This window comes from Strigops habroptila (genome assembly GCF_004027225.2).
Source record: "Strigops habroptila isolate Jane chromosome 13 unlocalized genomic scaffold, bStrHab1.2.pri S16, whole genome shotgun sequence".
NCBI lineage: Eukaryota > Metazoa > Chordata > Aves > Psittaciformes > Psittacidae > Strigops > Strigops habroptila.
Genome location: NW_022651054.1, coordinates 11,287,187 through 11,302,480, shown reverse-complemented (window position 1 = coordinate 11,302,480; position 15,294 = coordinate 11,287,187). Strand labels below are relative to the sequence as shown.

Below are 15,294 nucleotides of genomic sequence, written 5' to 3'. Positions count from 1 at the left end.
CAGCAAAACAGCTTTATTTTAACAGGCTGCAATGAGACTGCACTTTCTGATTGTCAGAAAGAACAAAACGCACTAAACCCTGCTCTGTTCAAAATGCTTTGAACCTACAAAGCAAACTTCCTTATTTCAGCTTTTAAGAGGAAAAAGGAAAATCTTCGGTACGTTCTGCCATGCAGCAGGGATCAGAGGGTTTCAGTTTGCTCATCAGTTCTGGAGAGCACTTCCAGAGCGCTATGGACAATGTGCTGGGGCACGAAATACAGGAATGAAAGATCTGTGCAAGCATAACCGGGACTCAGCTGCCAAGCAGAAAGCAGCTCCCCCACAGCTCAGCTCTGGAGAAGGCTCCTAAAGCAACGAAAAATAAAATGGGAGTCAAGGGATTGTATGTTTTATCTTTCCTCTAGGGCTGGGTCTGTCAGTAGTAAGTGGGATTCATACGGAGTTTGTTTCCCTAGTCAGCTCGCTCTCAGCTGACAAACACATAAACCCACACAACTTCTCTGATTCCCTCTCTTTGTGTCCTCAGGTTTGCCTCCCTGTTCTCTGAAGATCAGGATCCTCACAGCCTCAGGAGAACTTCTGTGAAGCATAGTTGAACACAACGTAAGGGAAGGAGCACCAAGCCCTGGGACATGCCTCCCATCAAGCAAGCATCGCCAGGCCTACTCTCACGCAACACAGTGAGTAAGCACATCTCACAGTCAGGCTACAGCACAATGAACACAGAAATTCCAGTGATGCCTGAGGTAGCCTCAGCTGAAGAATCACTTCTCCAAAGCACACCTGGTTTCCTAGTGTAGAAGTGTGTTCATTTGACTCTACTGGCTGCAGAAGGCTGATGATTCATGCGATATAGCACAGTTTGAGAAATTTACTTCCATGCAATCAGGAACAAGGGAGAACAGCATCCTGGATAGCCAAGCACCCCAAAGCACAGTGGGGACTTCCCTGCAGGGGACTACAGGTAGAAAAACCCTCTCTGAAACTCCAGGCCCATCCCTTGAAGCAGTCAGTGTTATTGTAATGAGAATGAAGGACTAGTTGGAGAAGTTTGGGTTTAATGTAAGATGTAGGGAAATGCTCTGAAGCAGAAGAGTGCTGTTGCAGAATGGATTTATTGATTGCCCTTTTCCTGATTTTGTTTGGCAGTTTCTGGGGTGAGCTGTGTGCATAAGCTCTACTGGTTTGCTCTGCTATAAAATTGCTGTTTAGTTCCTGGGTTTCTTTGACTGTTTTGAATGAAGTTCTGTACTGGACCCGTTCCTCCTTCCTTCCTACTCCCCCTGCTATTCTGCAGGGACATGGACAGAAAGAGCGAGGCAACAGGAAGAGTAGGAGTCGCCTCTACAGAGACAAAGCAGGATATGACCTCTGTTCCCTAAACAGGGAACATGATATCCAAGCTGGTGTCTCCCTAAAGCAAAGACTATAGCAAAGTGAAGCTGTTAATCTTGGGTTAAAACTGTTAATTTAATGACATCAATGCTGCTTTGTAGGAGGAACTTAAGTATTAACTGCACTGAACTTAAATTAGCGACTGTTCTGATGGGCTCTTGCTAAATAAAGCTCAGACACTCTAGTGGTACTTGGTGGAGCCTTGACTCTGCTAAACTTTGACCTTACCAAGTACTGGTGCTGCTCCTATCTGAGAGCATCCAGCTCCTGCAGTCTTGGTGCTCTGCTCACCTAGGACAGAGTGTCTGGAAACCAGTGGGACCTGTTTGTCCAGCTCAGAGGCTCCCCTTCCCCACTGCTGCTGCACTGCCCTATTAAACTTTGCCTTTGAATTTAACAGCCTATGACACTGGTTTGTTCCCATGGGCTGCCTGACCTCTGTTTCCCGGGGCAGCACACAGATTACTAGCTGGGACAAGGCAATGACACTGAATTACCCTAAGGCAGTCTCATCTCCAGGTACAGATACTGAGTTATACCAAGTGTCTTTTCAGCCTCAAATCTAAAAAAGCGCTGTATTAGCATGCAGCAACGTACAGCTGAGGGAGGCTTTACTGCTAGTAGCCAAGCACCTTTACTAGCTCAGTGCTCCCGTGCTGGCTGTAGTTACAGTCGGATCACTGATGCTGGGATTGTACAGACACCCAAGATAGTACCCCAATGCTAGAAGTTCATATTCTGAGGGTAATGATTCACCTAGTTCAGCCTCTTTAATCCCCAGTCTAGAAGGGCACGCCAACAACTTCTGAACACGCCTGCCTTCAAAGCCAGGGCCTTGGGTGATCTTGTCTGTGAAGGATTTCTAGTAGTGTCCTAGATAATAAGCAAACAAAAGAGCATTGCAGTTGAGTAGCCTGGTTAGTGTAGGTAGGATGCCTGAACTCCAGAGCAGCTGCACCCACACACATACCACCACAGGGGTGTAACTGCAGGTGTAATTGCTCAGGCCATTAGACTCCAATAGCCACATCTGCTGGGGCCACTAGCGTCTGGCCCCAACCCAGCCAGGTAATGCTGGTGTGTTCTATTCAGCCATAGCTCAGGAGTTCAAACATGTACTGAGACAAAGCTAAGAACTGTCCTCAATACATCTCTAGACACTAAAAAGGGAAACTTCCACTGGTATTTTAGAGCTTGGTCCGCCACGTACATCTCTTCTACTGGAAGGCACTTAGTTTAGTATGGATGTCTGAAGCGCAGCTCCAGCTTGCTATTCCTGTTTAGCTGTAGCACTTGTGTATGAAGCTAAGTAAAACTGACCTAGAGTTTGTTTATGCTTTCAAATGGTATATGTTCTGTGCTGGAAATGAGCACCTCTAACCAGAGTGACTCTGTACTACAATAATAACTGGAAATGAACTCTGGACCATCAGTTCCCAGCCACCCTGTGTTAGATCATGTTGCGTGAATAACAGCCAAGTCCAGGGGCAGGGAACACTCAGTGACAGGGAGCAACCTGCCCTTCTGCTGCAAGGCAAATACTCTTCTAGCAGCTGCAGAGAGCTTCAGGCCAGTGATGATATATATGAAACCAACAAGCACAGCAATGGAAGAAAGGGAGAGGAAAAACCTTTTTGGTTACACAGCAGCTGAAAGGGATGAGGCTATAAAGCCAACACTCTATAGTTTCACTTGAGCTTGAACCTTGAGACTAGCAGATAACCTGGCAGGAGTGTGCTCCAGATATCCAACCCAGATAAGCAGTGCTAAGGCTCCATTTGTCTCATAACCGTGCCATCTGTAACAGCCATTCCAATGTAAGAATGACAGTGCAATACAAGTGCAGTTAAGTCCCCTTTTATCCCAACTTCCACATTGTCTTGTCCCCCAAATACTAAATAACGTGCGTACCAGCCATTTCTCTGAAAGGCACCTGCCCAGCTACTTGCCAAGAGAGGTTAGAAAACCTGTGGCTAACTGAAATGTTCTCACGAACGGGCTGGCTGCTTTCAATTCCCTTCAGCTGAGACTATGGTGTGCTCAGCTTTCACTTACAGACATCAGAACTTCCCTTCTCGTTGGTCATTCTGGAGAATGAGGAAGGCTAAAAGAGCACAGGTTAAGTGTAACCAGTCCTCCCTCTTATTGCAGGGGGGGAATTGTAGAGTACACAACTTCTCAACCCAATTGTTCATTCTGAGGAGCCTTTCAAAATATGCTGACGCATCCAGTGTATCTACACAATAAGAGTGTAAATTAGTCTTTTCGGTCACAAAAGGCTTATGACAAATGATGATCTCAAACAAGACACAATGACCTGCTAAATTGTCTGTTGGTCCCTTATGGGACCTCCCTGAACATAATTTCCTAAATTCAAACATCTGCACTTAACCCACTGAAAGAATACATAGCTTGTGTCATGGTAGAGTCACTTTCCTACATGCTGTTCTCAATTCCTACCTATACTAATAGTTCATTATCAGCCTCAGGAAAAGGTTCAAGCTCTTAAAAATGCAGAGAAAGAGGAATTGGCCTTTAAAGCATTCCTGTCACCATTTCAGTGGCAGAGATTTTAAAGCCAGGTTTACAAAGGAAATCTTTATACAAACAGTGAATATTATTTAGGTCATGGATAGCAGTAGTTGTATGTAGTGGGGGCATGGATGAGAGCATCATGCAAGAGACTTCTTGCCACTTACATGGCTCAAAAGGAAAGAACACAAATAAGAGCTGGTTCTGGGTGCTATGAAGGGCTGAATGAGCTGGAGCAGCAAAGCTGATACACAAAGATAGGAACTAGGAAGAAGGCAATAGAGGAGGGTCAAGAGCAAGACACAGGCTTTGAGAGGTAAAACAGCTCTGATAGTATACTGTCACTGTCAAGGTGTTATGTCAATTTACTGTGGTATTGATCCTGTATGTAAGTTAGTAGCCCTTGTCACATGGTCTTGTAATGTTGGTAACAGTTCTTTGTCCTTGTGCAGTGGTGTGGACAGGTAGTAAGTTGCAACTTTTGGTCTGGAAGCATCCTCCTTTTGAGGGCAGGGCACTTTCTGTGTGAATGATTCAGGTTTTTATAGGATAGAGTACTGCAATGACAGAATAGCTGGAAACAGGACTCTGACAATCATTGTACTCCCCTTTAAGCCCAGTTTTAAATATTGTGCAAGATCACTACATCAGATTTTGTACTTGGCTGTGCAACTACAAAGTCTGCACAATTTCTGCATTAACTTTTATAGATCAGATGCACAGAGTAAGCTAAGCTAGGATTTACTGCCTCAACATGCGTATGGGAGAAATAAAATCACAGTGAAGTCATTGGGCTGATGTCAGATACGGCCTTCATAGGGTATTAAATAGCCTTTCTCCATACACCCAGTTGAGATTTGTGCTTCAAAATGAAGGCATATTATTGTCCTCTGTCTAGTTCAGATCACAAAGCTTCAGCTCAGCTGTATTTCTCTTTCTCAGCACTATGAACCCATCAAGTGAAGACAGCACCAAGAACCTGCAAAACTATTCTTTTAAATCCTACACTGGAAGGAATTGACAGAAACAAGAGAGACAAACTCTTCTTCAGAAGGACTTCGTAATTTTCCAGTAATGAATGGAACCTGAGCTGCATCCACAGCCTGCACACTAGGTGTTAAAAACACACCCAAGCTCATGCTCATTGTACATACCAAATAAGCATAACAAATACCTGGAATGAGGTTTCCATAGGTAACAGTTCTGTGAGACTGACTATATATTTTCAAACTGCACCTCACTTCGGAGGCTATATGTAAACAGGAATGGCAGATGGTCATTGCTGTGAATCCAGGCTGGGATCCTCCTGTGCTGCGGCTCTCACAAAGACCGGGAGCTGAAACAAGCATCCAACAGCATGGAAGGAGATGAGATATCCTATAGCTGTAAAATTATCACCACTTAAGGGACAGGTGAAATGAGGCAGAGAAAGACTCCTTCTGTATTCTAAAAATACCCACTTCCTCACTTTATTATCCACTGCTATTTGAGTGTTGTTTTTTACCACCTTGCCCATTCAAAAACCACTTACTTTACATCAGACCAAGCCTGAAGACAGCACAACAGCACTTCTGTTTAAATAGCTGGAGCTTCAAGTGAGGGTCAAGGCCACAATGTTTAAGGTATTCAACCTTGAAAGGCACTTACAAAAGCACTGAGCCAGCAGAGACTAGAGCTAAATTCAGCTCTTACCCTAGTTTTGAACTGCTTCAACAACTTTGTTTTCAGCACAGTCACACTCGGTTTCTACTATTGTAAAGGAAAGTGGACTCACATAACCCCAAGGAACACAAGCGGGGTCCTAAGTTAAAGCCAGCTGTACTCTTTGCTACAGATATGTCACTGATGTGATCCCTTTAGCAGACCAAGTGTTCCATCAAGTGATACGGCTGTAAATAATTTACCACCAACCCCATAATAGTTGATTAAAACCTACTGAAAGAAGATCTAATTAAATTGTCTCTGAAAGAACAGATCCTGATATGACGACTGTGTAAAAGGCAGATGGCAAGCAGAAGCTCATCAGAACATGAGAGAATAATTTAGACGAAGGTACCTTTATCTGTACTGAGCTGTGGTGATCCCCACCTGTCTGATGCTGGCTGTCCTGGAGCTCATTCCTTCTTTCTGCCTTTGGGCATCTGAAGTGACAGCAAGAGTACTGGCTGTCCTCAGGAGTGGCATTTGAGCACCTGTAGAGTTAGTACCTAATCTCTCAGGCAAGCAGGTTAGAAAGTGCTTACTGCATCTGTCAGTGATGGGCAGCAGCCAGCAGGTCAAGTCGGGAACTGCAGGAGGCACGGAACAGGCAGTCTTTTTATAAGGGAGGTTGAGAGGACTGTTGGTAGCAATGAAGCCATGAAGGAGTACAGTACTTGGTAGCCAGTGCTATAAGTGCTGCAAGAGGGGGTACCAGGCTTCTTAGAGGAAAAGCTCTCAAAATATTTTTTCCCAGAGAAATGAACCTTTCTTACTGATAAATTCAAAATCCCTCCTCCATCAGGATGGCTTTCAGATTTTCCCCATGTTCTCTGCCCCAAAGCTTGAGGCCAGATAAATCTCAGAGCCACAGCTACTTACATTAGGGGCTGAAGGCTCAGCATTTAGAAGAACTCTAAAGAATTCCAGCAATGTGGAGACTTGCAGCGCCTGCTGATACGGTTCCCACAGCACTGAGGCTTTGTCAGGAAAGCTGACACAGACCATGCTGCTAACCCACCCTGCAAAACACTGCTTGAGTGCAGAGACTTTGTCCTGTGCAGCATAAAGGGGCCATGCCTGGTATGGAAGAGACCTCACACCAGGCTCCTCTTGTCAGGAATACAGGAAGATGGAAAAGGCTGAGCCAGCCTATTTACATATAAGATCTATGAGGAGTGAAAGGGAGAGGCAGGGATCAGACCACGCATTTCCTCATGTGTTTCCCCTTCCCCCTGCACCTTGGTTTTACAGCTGCAGGAAAGATCAAGCCAGAACTGTGGAAAATTGCTGAGTCAGGCTATGGCTGTGGGGCCCCAGGGAGCCTCTCCGCAGGGCTGCGGCCAGAGGGCAAAGCTGAGTGGTTGGGAAGGCACTGCAGGGTAGAGACACTCGAGGGGTATGGGGCACCCACTGCGGGCACAAGCAGGATTCACTGGGCTGCAGGTACATACTAGAGCTCTGCCTAGGAAAGATTAAGAACCAGCAACAGTTTGCATTAAGAGAACTGGAAAGAGGATGCAGGTTAAACCTAGTAGGAGCATTTAGCTAGTCCTGGCTAAGTTAGTGCAATGAAGGTGGACAGAAATGAGCACGGGTGCCTCTGTGAGCTCCCCAGCAGCCTGCTCTTCCCAAAGACCTGCACTTCAGCAGTGTATTAACCCTGAGCTCTCCAGGCAAGAGCACCCACAACACTGCATGGTCAGCATGTTTTCCAGCTCTTACTTTTCAATTCCTACAGGACCAGGCATGCTGTCACAGACACCAGCACGGGTTGATGCTTCCTCTCCTCAGTCTTCCTCATCCCCCATTCCAAACAGCTCCTAGTTGCTCCACTGCATCAAAGTTGACTTCCACAGCAACAATCAAAGTGATTTCTATACATGGCTTTAAGAAGGAATATCGTGTAGTTGTCAGCTCTGTATCCTCCTCCCTGTGCTGCCATGAAAAACTGGGTGCCTCGAGGCCAGTTGTTAAACCCCTCCAGACTCACCCTTCTTGGCACAACAGTTCAAAAGGACACTGAAAAACCTGTTAGTAAAATGCTATAGGCAGGATCTGCCCCTTCATTAAGGAACATGGCAAAGGCAGTTTGAGCGGACTCCAGAGAGGAGCTGCAAGGAGCACTAGCACTACCATGGGCTTCAGCTAAGAGCTGCATCACCACTGCACTGCTGCTGCCAAGCTGGTCGTTTCTCACCCAGTGAAGGGACGGACGCCACCACCTTCAATTTGAAAGCCTGTGTTGGAGGTGTCCATTAACTTCAAAGCTCTTCGCCTCAGACCGCAAACTAGTTATTCTTGGCAGCTGAGGCAATTTGAATAACACAGTAGGAAAAATGAGGGAAAGAACACATCAGTGGAACTGGAGCATGCCTTGGCAGCAGAATAGTGTTGTAGATTCTGTTTCCATAAGAATAAAAAGCTAAATATTAGTGTCACCCTAGCAGAGATACTCAGCTAGCTCTTGGTGTTAGCTACGCCTCCAAGTTAGAGATTGGCAGATGATAACTGATAAGGCCCATTTAGTTAGACGCAAATGGGTAATTACTGCTACAATGGTGCCTTCGACATCATTATAAAAAACATCTTCCCCCAAAGTAGGACTGTATTCCCTACAAATGTGGCCTCAGCACAAGTCCAGCCAGTGCTTCAGTGGAGCAGCTGAAGACCTGGACTTACAGCAGCTCCCTTTCCTCCTGCCAAACCTCAGTTTCCAGACTCCACTCAAGTCACTGGCCATGACTGCAAACGGCCCAGGAATTTAGGGTGCACAGAGAGGTGTCCCACAGAAACTCTGCCTCATTATAGCCATACAAAATGCCACCAATACAACAGTGCTGAAATGGGGCTTGTAGGCATCAGCCAGCAGTTCTTCAAATATTACACTTGACCCACAGAGCAAGACCAAACCAGTTTTAACACACATAATATCCTGGCTTAACACACATGAGGTTGACAAGCCCTTTGATAGCTACTCTGGGGTTTCTCCCAGCTTAGTTGTGTGAGCAAGTGCTAAGAGTCTTTGGTGCTTGTGCTCACCTTGGCTTACTTCAACACTATGACCTCCTTCCTCTTCCAGAGCACTTCCAGATCCTGTGCTTCAAAGGAGAAAGAAGAGAGGGGGGAAAGAAACCTTTCTTTTTCCAAAGGGAGCAGGTTGAGGCCTATGCAAATCTCTGCAGCCAGATCAATCTCCTGATAACAATACCTGTGTATTTTAGTCAGTTGTTTCCTTAAAACTAGGGAGAAAAGGGCATCGCTTCCAGAATTGACTAAAATGAGGCGGGCAAAAGGTACTGTATTTGCTCTGCAGCAGGAGAGTTTGATACTACTAGCTGGTGCTGGCCTGAGGCACTCCAACTGACTCTAGAAACTGTGGGAGAGTTAAAGTCAGAAGCCTTCACAAGAAATGTTTTACTTTGCGGAAAGTTTCAGGTTTGGTCAGCAAGACAAAAGGCCCATAAACTGAAATGTTTTGCTTGGCAGATGAAGAGCAGTTTATAAGAGGGAGACATCTAAAAAAGTCAGGAAGCTTTAACAACAAAATCTTACTACTTCTGCTTATTTCAGTGGAGATGAGCAACTGTAGCCTAAAGCAGGATGTAGCCCTCTAGCTTACTCTAAAGGCAGAAAGAAGAAAACACTGCTCTGGAAGATGAAAACTAGAAAAATTGCTAGAAAATTCTCCATGCTTTAAGGCTGGGCAGGGAACCAGGTGGAGAGGTTCTGCTACGGCTCTCCAGCCAGCCTGAGCGGCACTGACACAGGAACTGTACTGACAGATCCATTTACCTCCCCTACCCAGTATCTGTTAGCAGTGATGCTTAGCTGAAGTTCTCAATCTGTAAACCAGATTAATTATTACTTCTTTCCACTTTATTCAGCATCTTTAATAGCTAAAAATAAAACCTCACACTGGAATCTCCAAACCTTAACAATAGCCCACACACAGCAGCAGCGAGAAGCTTAAGACTTCCTTTCTAAATTTAGATTGTTTCAAACAGAAGTGAAAGTTCTTTGAGAAATCAACAAACCATGTTTTAGACGCACGTCAGGAGAGCAGAACTGGGCAGGAAAGTGCTTGTCTGCCCTGTTAAACTCACTTGCAAAAGGCTTCTGAGGGTTTTCAGGGACCCAGACCTGAAGCTCCTGCTGCATTCCAAACACTGTGCTCAATTACCTGTTTTGGCAGTGTCAGATCAGAGCCTGGATCTGCTGCATCCCAGCAAGATTCCTCAGTGTCACGTTAATGACTGCTCTGAAGTGCATCACGCAGCTTCTGCTATTAGAGGTCTTCCATTTGGGATAACTAATAATCATGAGAGGCAGTCCATAGCCCCTGATCAAAGCATGATTCCTTATGCTACTGATTAAGTGTCCTGTGATTCCTCTCTGCTTTCCCAAGGTGCGCGTAGTATAAATTAGATTTTCTCTCTAGGCAGAAAGGCAATGACAGAGACCTGGCCCCTGTTTGCTTTGGAATACATTCCTGGGAGAAAAGACAGCTATGTATTAACTTTAAAGCCAAATTTAAAAGTACCAAAAGCCAGGTGGAGGCAGTGGATCCAATTCTGCCTGCAGACCCTGAAAGCAGACAGGGAATGGCTAATGGGCATGAAGCAGCTTCACTGCAACTCTTCTCTGAGTTATACCAGCAAATACCCAGGCAGGTTCTGCAGAGGGTATTTGTAATTCCATTTACACTGACATTAAAGGAATAACTACTGTTCAGCTACCTTCTGGACAGTCACTGCCCTACCTTGAGGCACACTAACGTTTCCCTGTAGGCACACGCAAACACAGCCTTGCCCCAGTGGCAAGTCTGCAGACTTGAAATTAGTCCTTTAAAACATAGAGCATCAAGATAGATTCTCCCTGCTGAAATTTAAAACTAGGACATGCTGGTGAGTGGCTGGTTTTGCACTGTGATGGGCCAGGGCAGCTTTGTCTCTGCGGGGAGGGTTCAGAGGATGATACAGTCACAGAAAAAAATTCAAGGCAATGACAAGGAGTCACCAATCTTATTCTTAGACAGAGGATACCGTGGGCCTACAACAGGGTTCAGCCCTGGCCCTCACCACTGTCCCCACCATCACCTCCCCAGATAACCAAAAGAAACCCATGAAACTCCTTGTTTTCTCCTTTTAGGAAAATCACTGCTAAAAAACCCCACAACAGGAAGCTGTCTCTTTTTTTCCCCTCATTCATTAAAGCATGGAAAGTTTATTTGAGTCACAGCCACCTAAGCACACACTCTGCAGGCACCATCTGTGACACCCTGTCCCCACATCACGTTTGCCTGACCAAAAGCGTTGCCAGTCAAGCTACAAAATTCACAGCCTGTATTTAGGTGGGGAGAGTTCTATTGCAAAGCTGCTGCTTTTACCTGCCATTGTGGCTTTACTTTGTAGGAAACAAGTAATTTTAGGTATTTTGAACAATATCCTGAGTAACACCTGAAAAGGCTCAAACAGAGCCTTTTCTGTAAGTAAATGTTCTGGCTTTGAGTTCTCTTTTAGTCTTTTCCACACTAATGTCTTCCCGCTACCAAGTGCTTTGGAAGCAAAGCCACTAACTAGCTCATCTCCTGCGCACCTGCAGAACCACCTTCATTTCAGCAGCAATTTAAAGCATCACTATACAGGTTGTGTTGCACAGTTGAACAGTCTGGAGCTGAGGTGCGTAAGTCCAACGCGATTTGCACCTTCCATCTGCCTACAGCCCCGACAGCTTAGCCTAAAGATACATGTGCTGCACTTGGAGAAAGATGAACAAAAGACTCTATTATCAAAGTGGGCTGTGATATTCACGTGCCCAGAGAGATTAGGGTCTAAACTAAGGTTTGAGTTTTCACCTCAGGAACACTCCAGGGTTCAGTTAAACAGCTCATGCAAAAGCAGGTTTAGAACATGGACAGTGAGCTCAGCCACAGAACCAGTGAGTCTCACTAGCACAGGTTCCAGTGAGCACTCCAGCACCACCAATGATTACTTCATGTTCCTTGGAGTGAGCACAGCAGGAGTACAGCTGGGCTGGGACATGCCCCCGGGATCTGTAGGTGGCACAGGAGTTCTGTGCTGCTCTGGCTTGAGGCAAAAGACAACATCTGACCACCTCTATACTTTGGTGGTTCTCAGTTGTCCTCCCACTATAGCAGCAATACAGAGTTTCTCTAGTTTAACTTAGGACTATGATCTTGTCCTAGATTCTGGGGGCTATGCCAGTAAGGAATAGCTGCAGTCAAAGCCAAGCCAGATTGCCAAGCTGTTTCTTAATCATGTTGAGCTAGTTTTTGACTAGGTTCAGACTCCCACCAAGAAGCTGGAGTGCCCAGGACACCTCTCTGCACATTTGCTCACAAGTTATGTCTTGGAAGAACTACCCACTTCTTTTGGAAGAGGTGTGTTTCCAGATTCAAAGAGTCTCTGTTCCCCTCATTTGCTAGCTGTGGCAACACTGTGCTGCTGGTAGCGTCGACTGTGTGGGATTACTCCATGGGAGCGAGAAAAGAGCAGGGAGGGAAGTCTCCAAGAGATGTCTGAGTCAGTATCTCTGGGTGGTGTCATCTATACTTCATTCTGTGCCTTTCACCACAGGAGTAATCTAGCCAATACATTCTCGAGCCCCAAAACGGTGAGAGATAGCCAGGTTTGCTTTCATTACGTTTTCCTTTTAGAAAAATATTCCCTGTGGGCTGAAAATAAGGATAAGTCTTAGCCTTAAAGGAAAGGTGAGGGGTTTTCCTCAAGCATCGGAAAGATTACATGCTCTATGCTGGAAATATCATTTTATGCATAACTACTCCCTAAACAATTTGGTGTGCCACATGACTTCTTTTGTTAAGTGTTCCTATTTACGAACAGACCCAGGTGATACATCTGTGTGCCACCATGCTGACTCAGAGCTGTAAATGTGTCACTAGTGTGCAGCTGCAACACTAACCGGGGTTTTCCTGGTGTAAAGTGCAGTGAAGAGCTCACATTTGAACTTGAGTAGCAGACTCTGCTCAGGTGGTACCTGTGCAAGCTTGGTTACATCCATGAGTTTAGCAAGATAGAGCTGAGGTTCCAGTCAGACTACTTCACTGATTAGATCAATTCTGACCACGCAATAAACACCAGAAATGGTACGTGGAGCCTGAGGTTTGCCTGGCATGACAGACCGGGGTTCCTGTCAGTGTGTGTAGGCATGTACGCACAGAGGTCTCAACTCCAGGCTCTGCCAAACCTCTTTATTGGAGTTCAGTTGGTGAAAAGAGTCTCTGAGCTGACTCTACACGAAGATGAGCAGGAGTAGTTCTGTTTTAACATAACCGGGTGAGCACACAAGCAGCCTTAGAAAGACAAAGGCAGAACAAAGCCTTACTCTGATACTTCCTTTCTTGCTTCCCAATCAGTGCATCGTAGAATCTAACCCAAGGCAAGAAGTACATAGAGACCTTGACAGAAAAGTGAAGAGAGTCCCTTGTCATATCTTCATCTTGATGACAACCTACTCATCAGAGCTCGTCCGGAAACTCCAGGCAAGTTACAACACTGCTGCTGACTTTCTGTGTCAACATTAATACAAAAATCAATGGTAGGAGACGAGCTAAATTCCTTTATGACATGCAAATTCTGATCATATACAGAGATACACTATCACAAAGAAAAGGTGATATTTACAGACTTGATAACAATAGATGGTTCTCCCTCCAACTCAAACAGAATCTCTGCTGAGCCCTATCTTACAGAAACAAGCACAAGTCTAAGAAAAAAGTCCTAAAAAATAAAAATAAGAAGAGGACACCTTTAAGAACACCAAATGTGTTGCATATATGCAAAAAGTAAGATGAAGTAAGAGACTTTCTTCTTCTCTTAGGTAAGGCCTGCTGGAAAAGGAAGTCTTTTCCGCTGAGCAGGACTCTCAAACATGTGGCTACAGGTTGCAGTTTGGCCTGAAAAATTCACTACTCCCACTACTTCCAATTTACAAACACACAGTCTTCCTTTCCTTAGGCATAACACATGCCCAACTTCCAGTCTGCAAGTTTGGACGATTACAATTCCTCTTCCTCTCCTCTCATGCCTCCCCCCATTTTCCGAGCATTTGTTTCTGCTTAGAGACTGCTTGGTAAGAGATAAGCCTTTTCTAGCCCACTTGCCAAATGAATCGAGATAATGCCAAAGCAAGTTCAAACATATTTAACCCACAAGTATCAATCAGCTGATATGAAAGACTGATTTGTGGAGTAGTAACTTACTTATTTGTGACACAGCACAGCTGGAGTTTGGCTTTCTGATCTGGTGTGATATTTTCTGGAGGTGTTGACCAGAAAACATTCCTGAGGAAGAGGTCAAAGGGATCTTTGCATATGGGCCAAGAGTGTCTCTATCAAAGATACAGTCCAACCGAAGAGCAATGAGAACAGGTTTTCCCAAAGAGCAGGCAGATCTTAGCAATGTGTGCCACCACCCCACCCTGATGCTCCCACCATCACCACTTTGGAGGCAGTGTCCATGCCAGAAGCACTGCAGTTAGCTCTTATGATGTAAGAACCAAGGCAGAATGAAAATACAGCTGCATCTAAACCCACTCTAGGTCTCAGTTCAGCCTGATCCTGTCTCATCTTTGCTTCAGTTACAAGTGGAGGGGGAAAAATTATACAAACAAAGTGTCCCCCTTAGTCTGGTAATTCCCAGTTTACCAAACCAGCTCTGCTGTTTCCAGCAGAAGAGATTGAGAAACCATAGGAACCTTCCCTGCAGCCACCTCTTTCCCTCCAACAGACTAGCTTCAGCTGCACTGTTAGAACCTTCACGTGCTTCACTACAGATGTCAAGTCCAGGCCTATTTTCAGCTTCTTAGCCAGAGAATGAATCCAGAAAGATATGTCTGAAAATAATGTGCTTCTAACTTTTCCAAACCAATGTAAGAGTCATGCAAGGGATTAGCGTAGGGACAGAGTAAAGACCAAGTTGTTTCTTTCCAAGGATCCTTGGAGCAACTCTGGGTGCTCACCACGTAGCAAGACATATTTTTCTCTTGTACGTATGGGTTAAAATTACCATTATTTTCCATTTCAGTTCTGTAGTCAACTTGAGAAGCGAGTAAACCTGCTAGGACAGAACCGAAAGCAAACCCTATACCAAAGCATTGGATAAAAACACTCAAGCACTTACTTGGCAGAACATATAAAACTTTTTAAAATATACAGGACCTTGTGGCATCAGAGAACCTGTCTGCTAATAACCAAACTAACACAGTCTATTTTCCACTACAGGGAAACTCCCTGCCCTTCTAAGAAATGGCCTTTCTACAAGTGAAACAGGGTTAGCTCATGTAACACATGTACACTCCACACATCATTTGCAAGCAATTCCCATAGCCCTTTCTTCCTGTATTACAGAAAGTCCTCTCTGCACTCATTTGGGCTATCACGAGTGCTTATCTTTACCTGTCAAGGTCCTGGTTTGAAATCCTTATCTACCATGTGCTTTATTTTGAGAAGAGCTTATACACAAGAGGAATGAGGAAGGACTTAAAGCATTTCAGTAAATTGGGAGGGATATAAGCATGCACTCGGATACCTTTAGTTAGGTTGATGTGCTTGACTTTGAAACACGCACACATTATGAATCATGTGGTGTACATGACAGCTCTCTAAGCTGTGAACAGGCACAG

At 45.1% G+C, this 15,294-nt stretch overlaps 1 protein-coding gene and 1 long non-coding RNA gene across 9 annotated transcripts in view; one reads left to right on the top strand and one right to left on the bottom strand.

Annotated features, from left to right (window-relative positions):
• KSR1 (kinase suppressor of ras 1) overlaps positions 1-15,294 on the bottom strand; it is a 56,002-nt gene that overhangs the window by 37,276 nt on the left and 3,432 nt on the right. The window lies entirely within an intron of this gene.
• Positions 530-5,901, top strand: LOC115602015. Its single transcript, XR_003989562.1, has 2 exons — positions 530-683; positions 4,873-5,901. It is a non-coding gene; the product is annotated as an uncharacterized LOC115602015 (long non-coding RNA).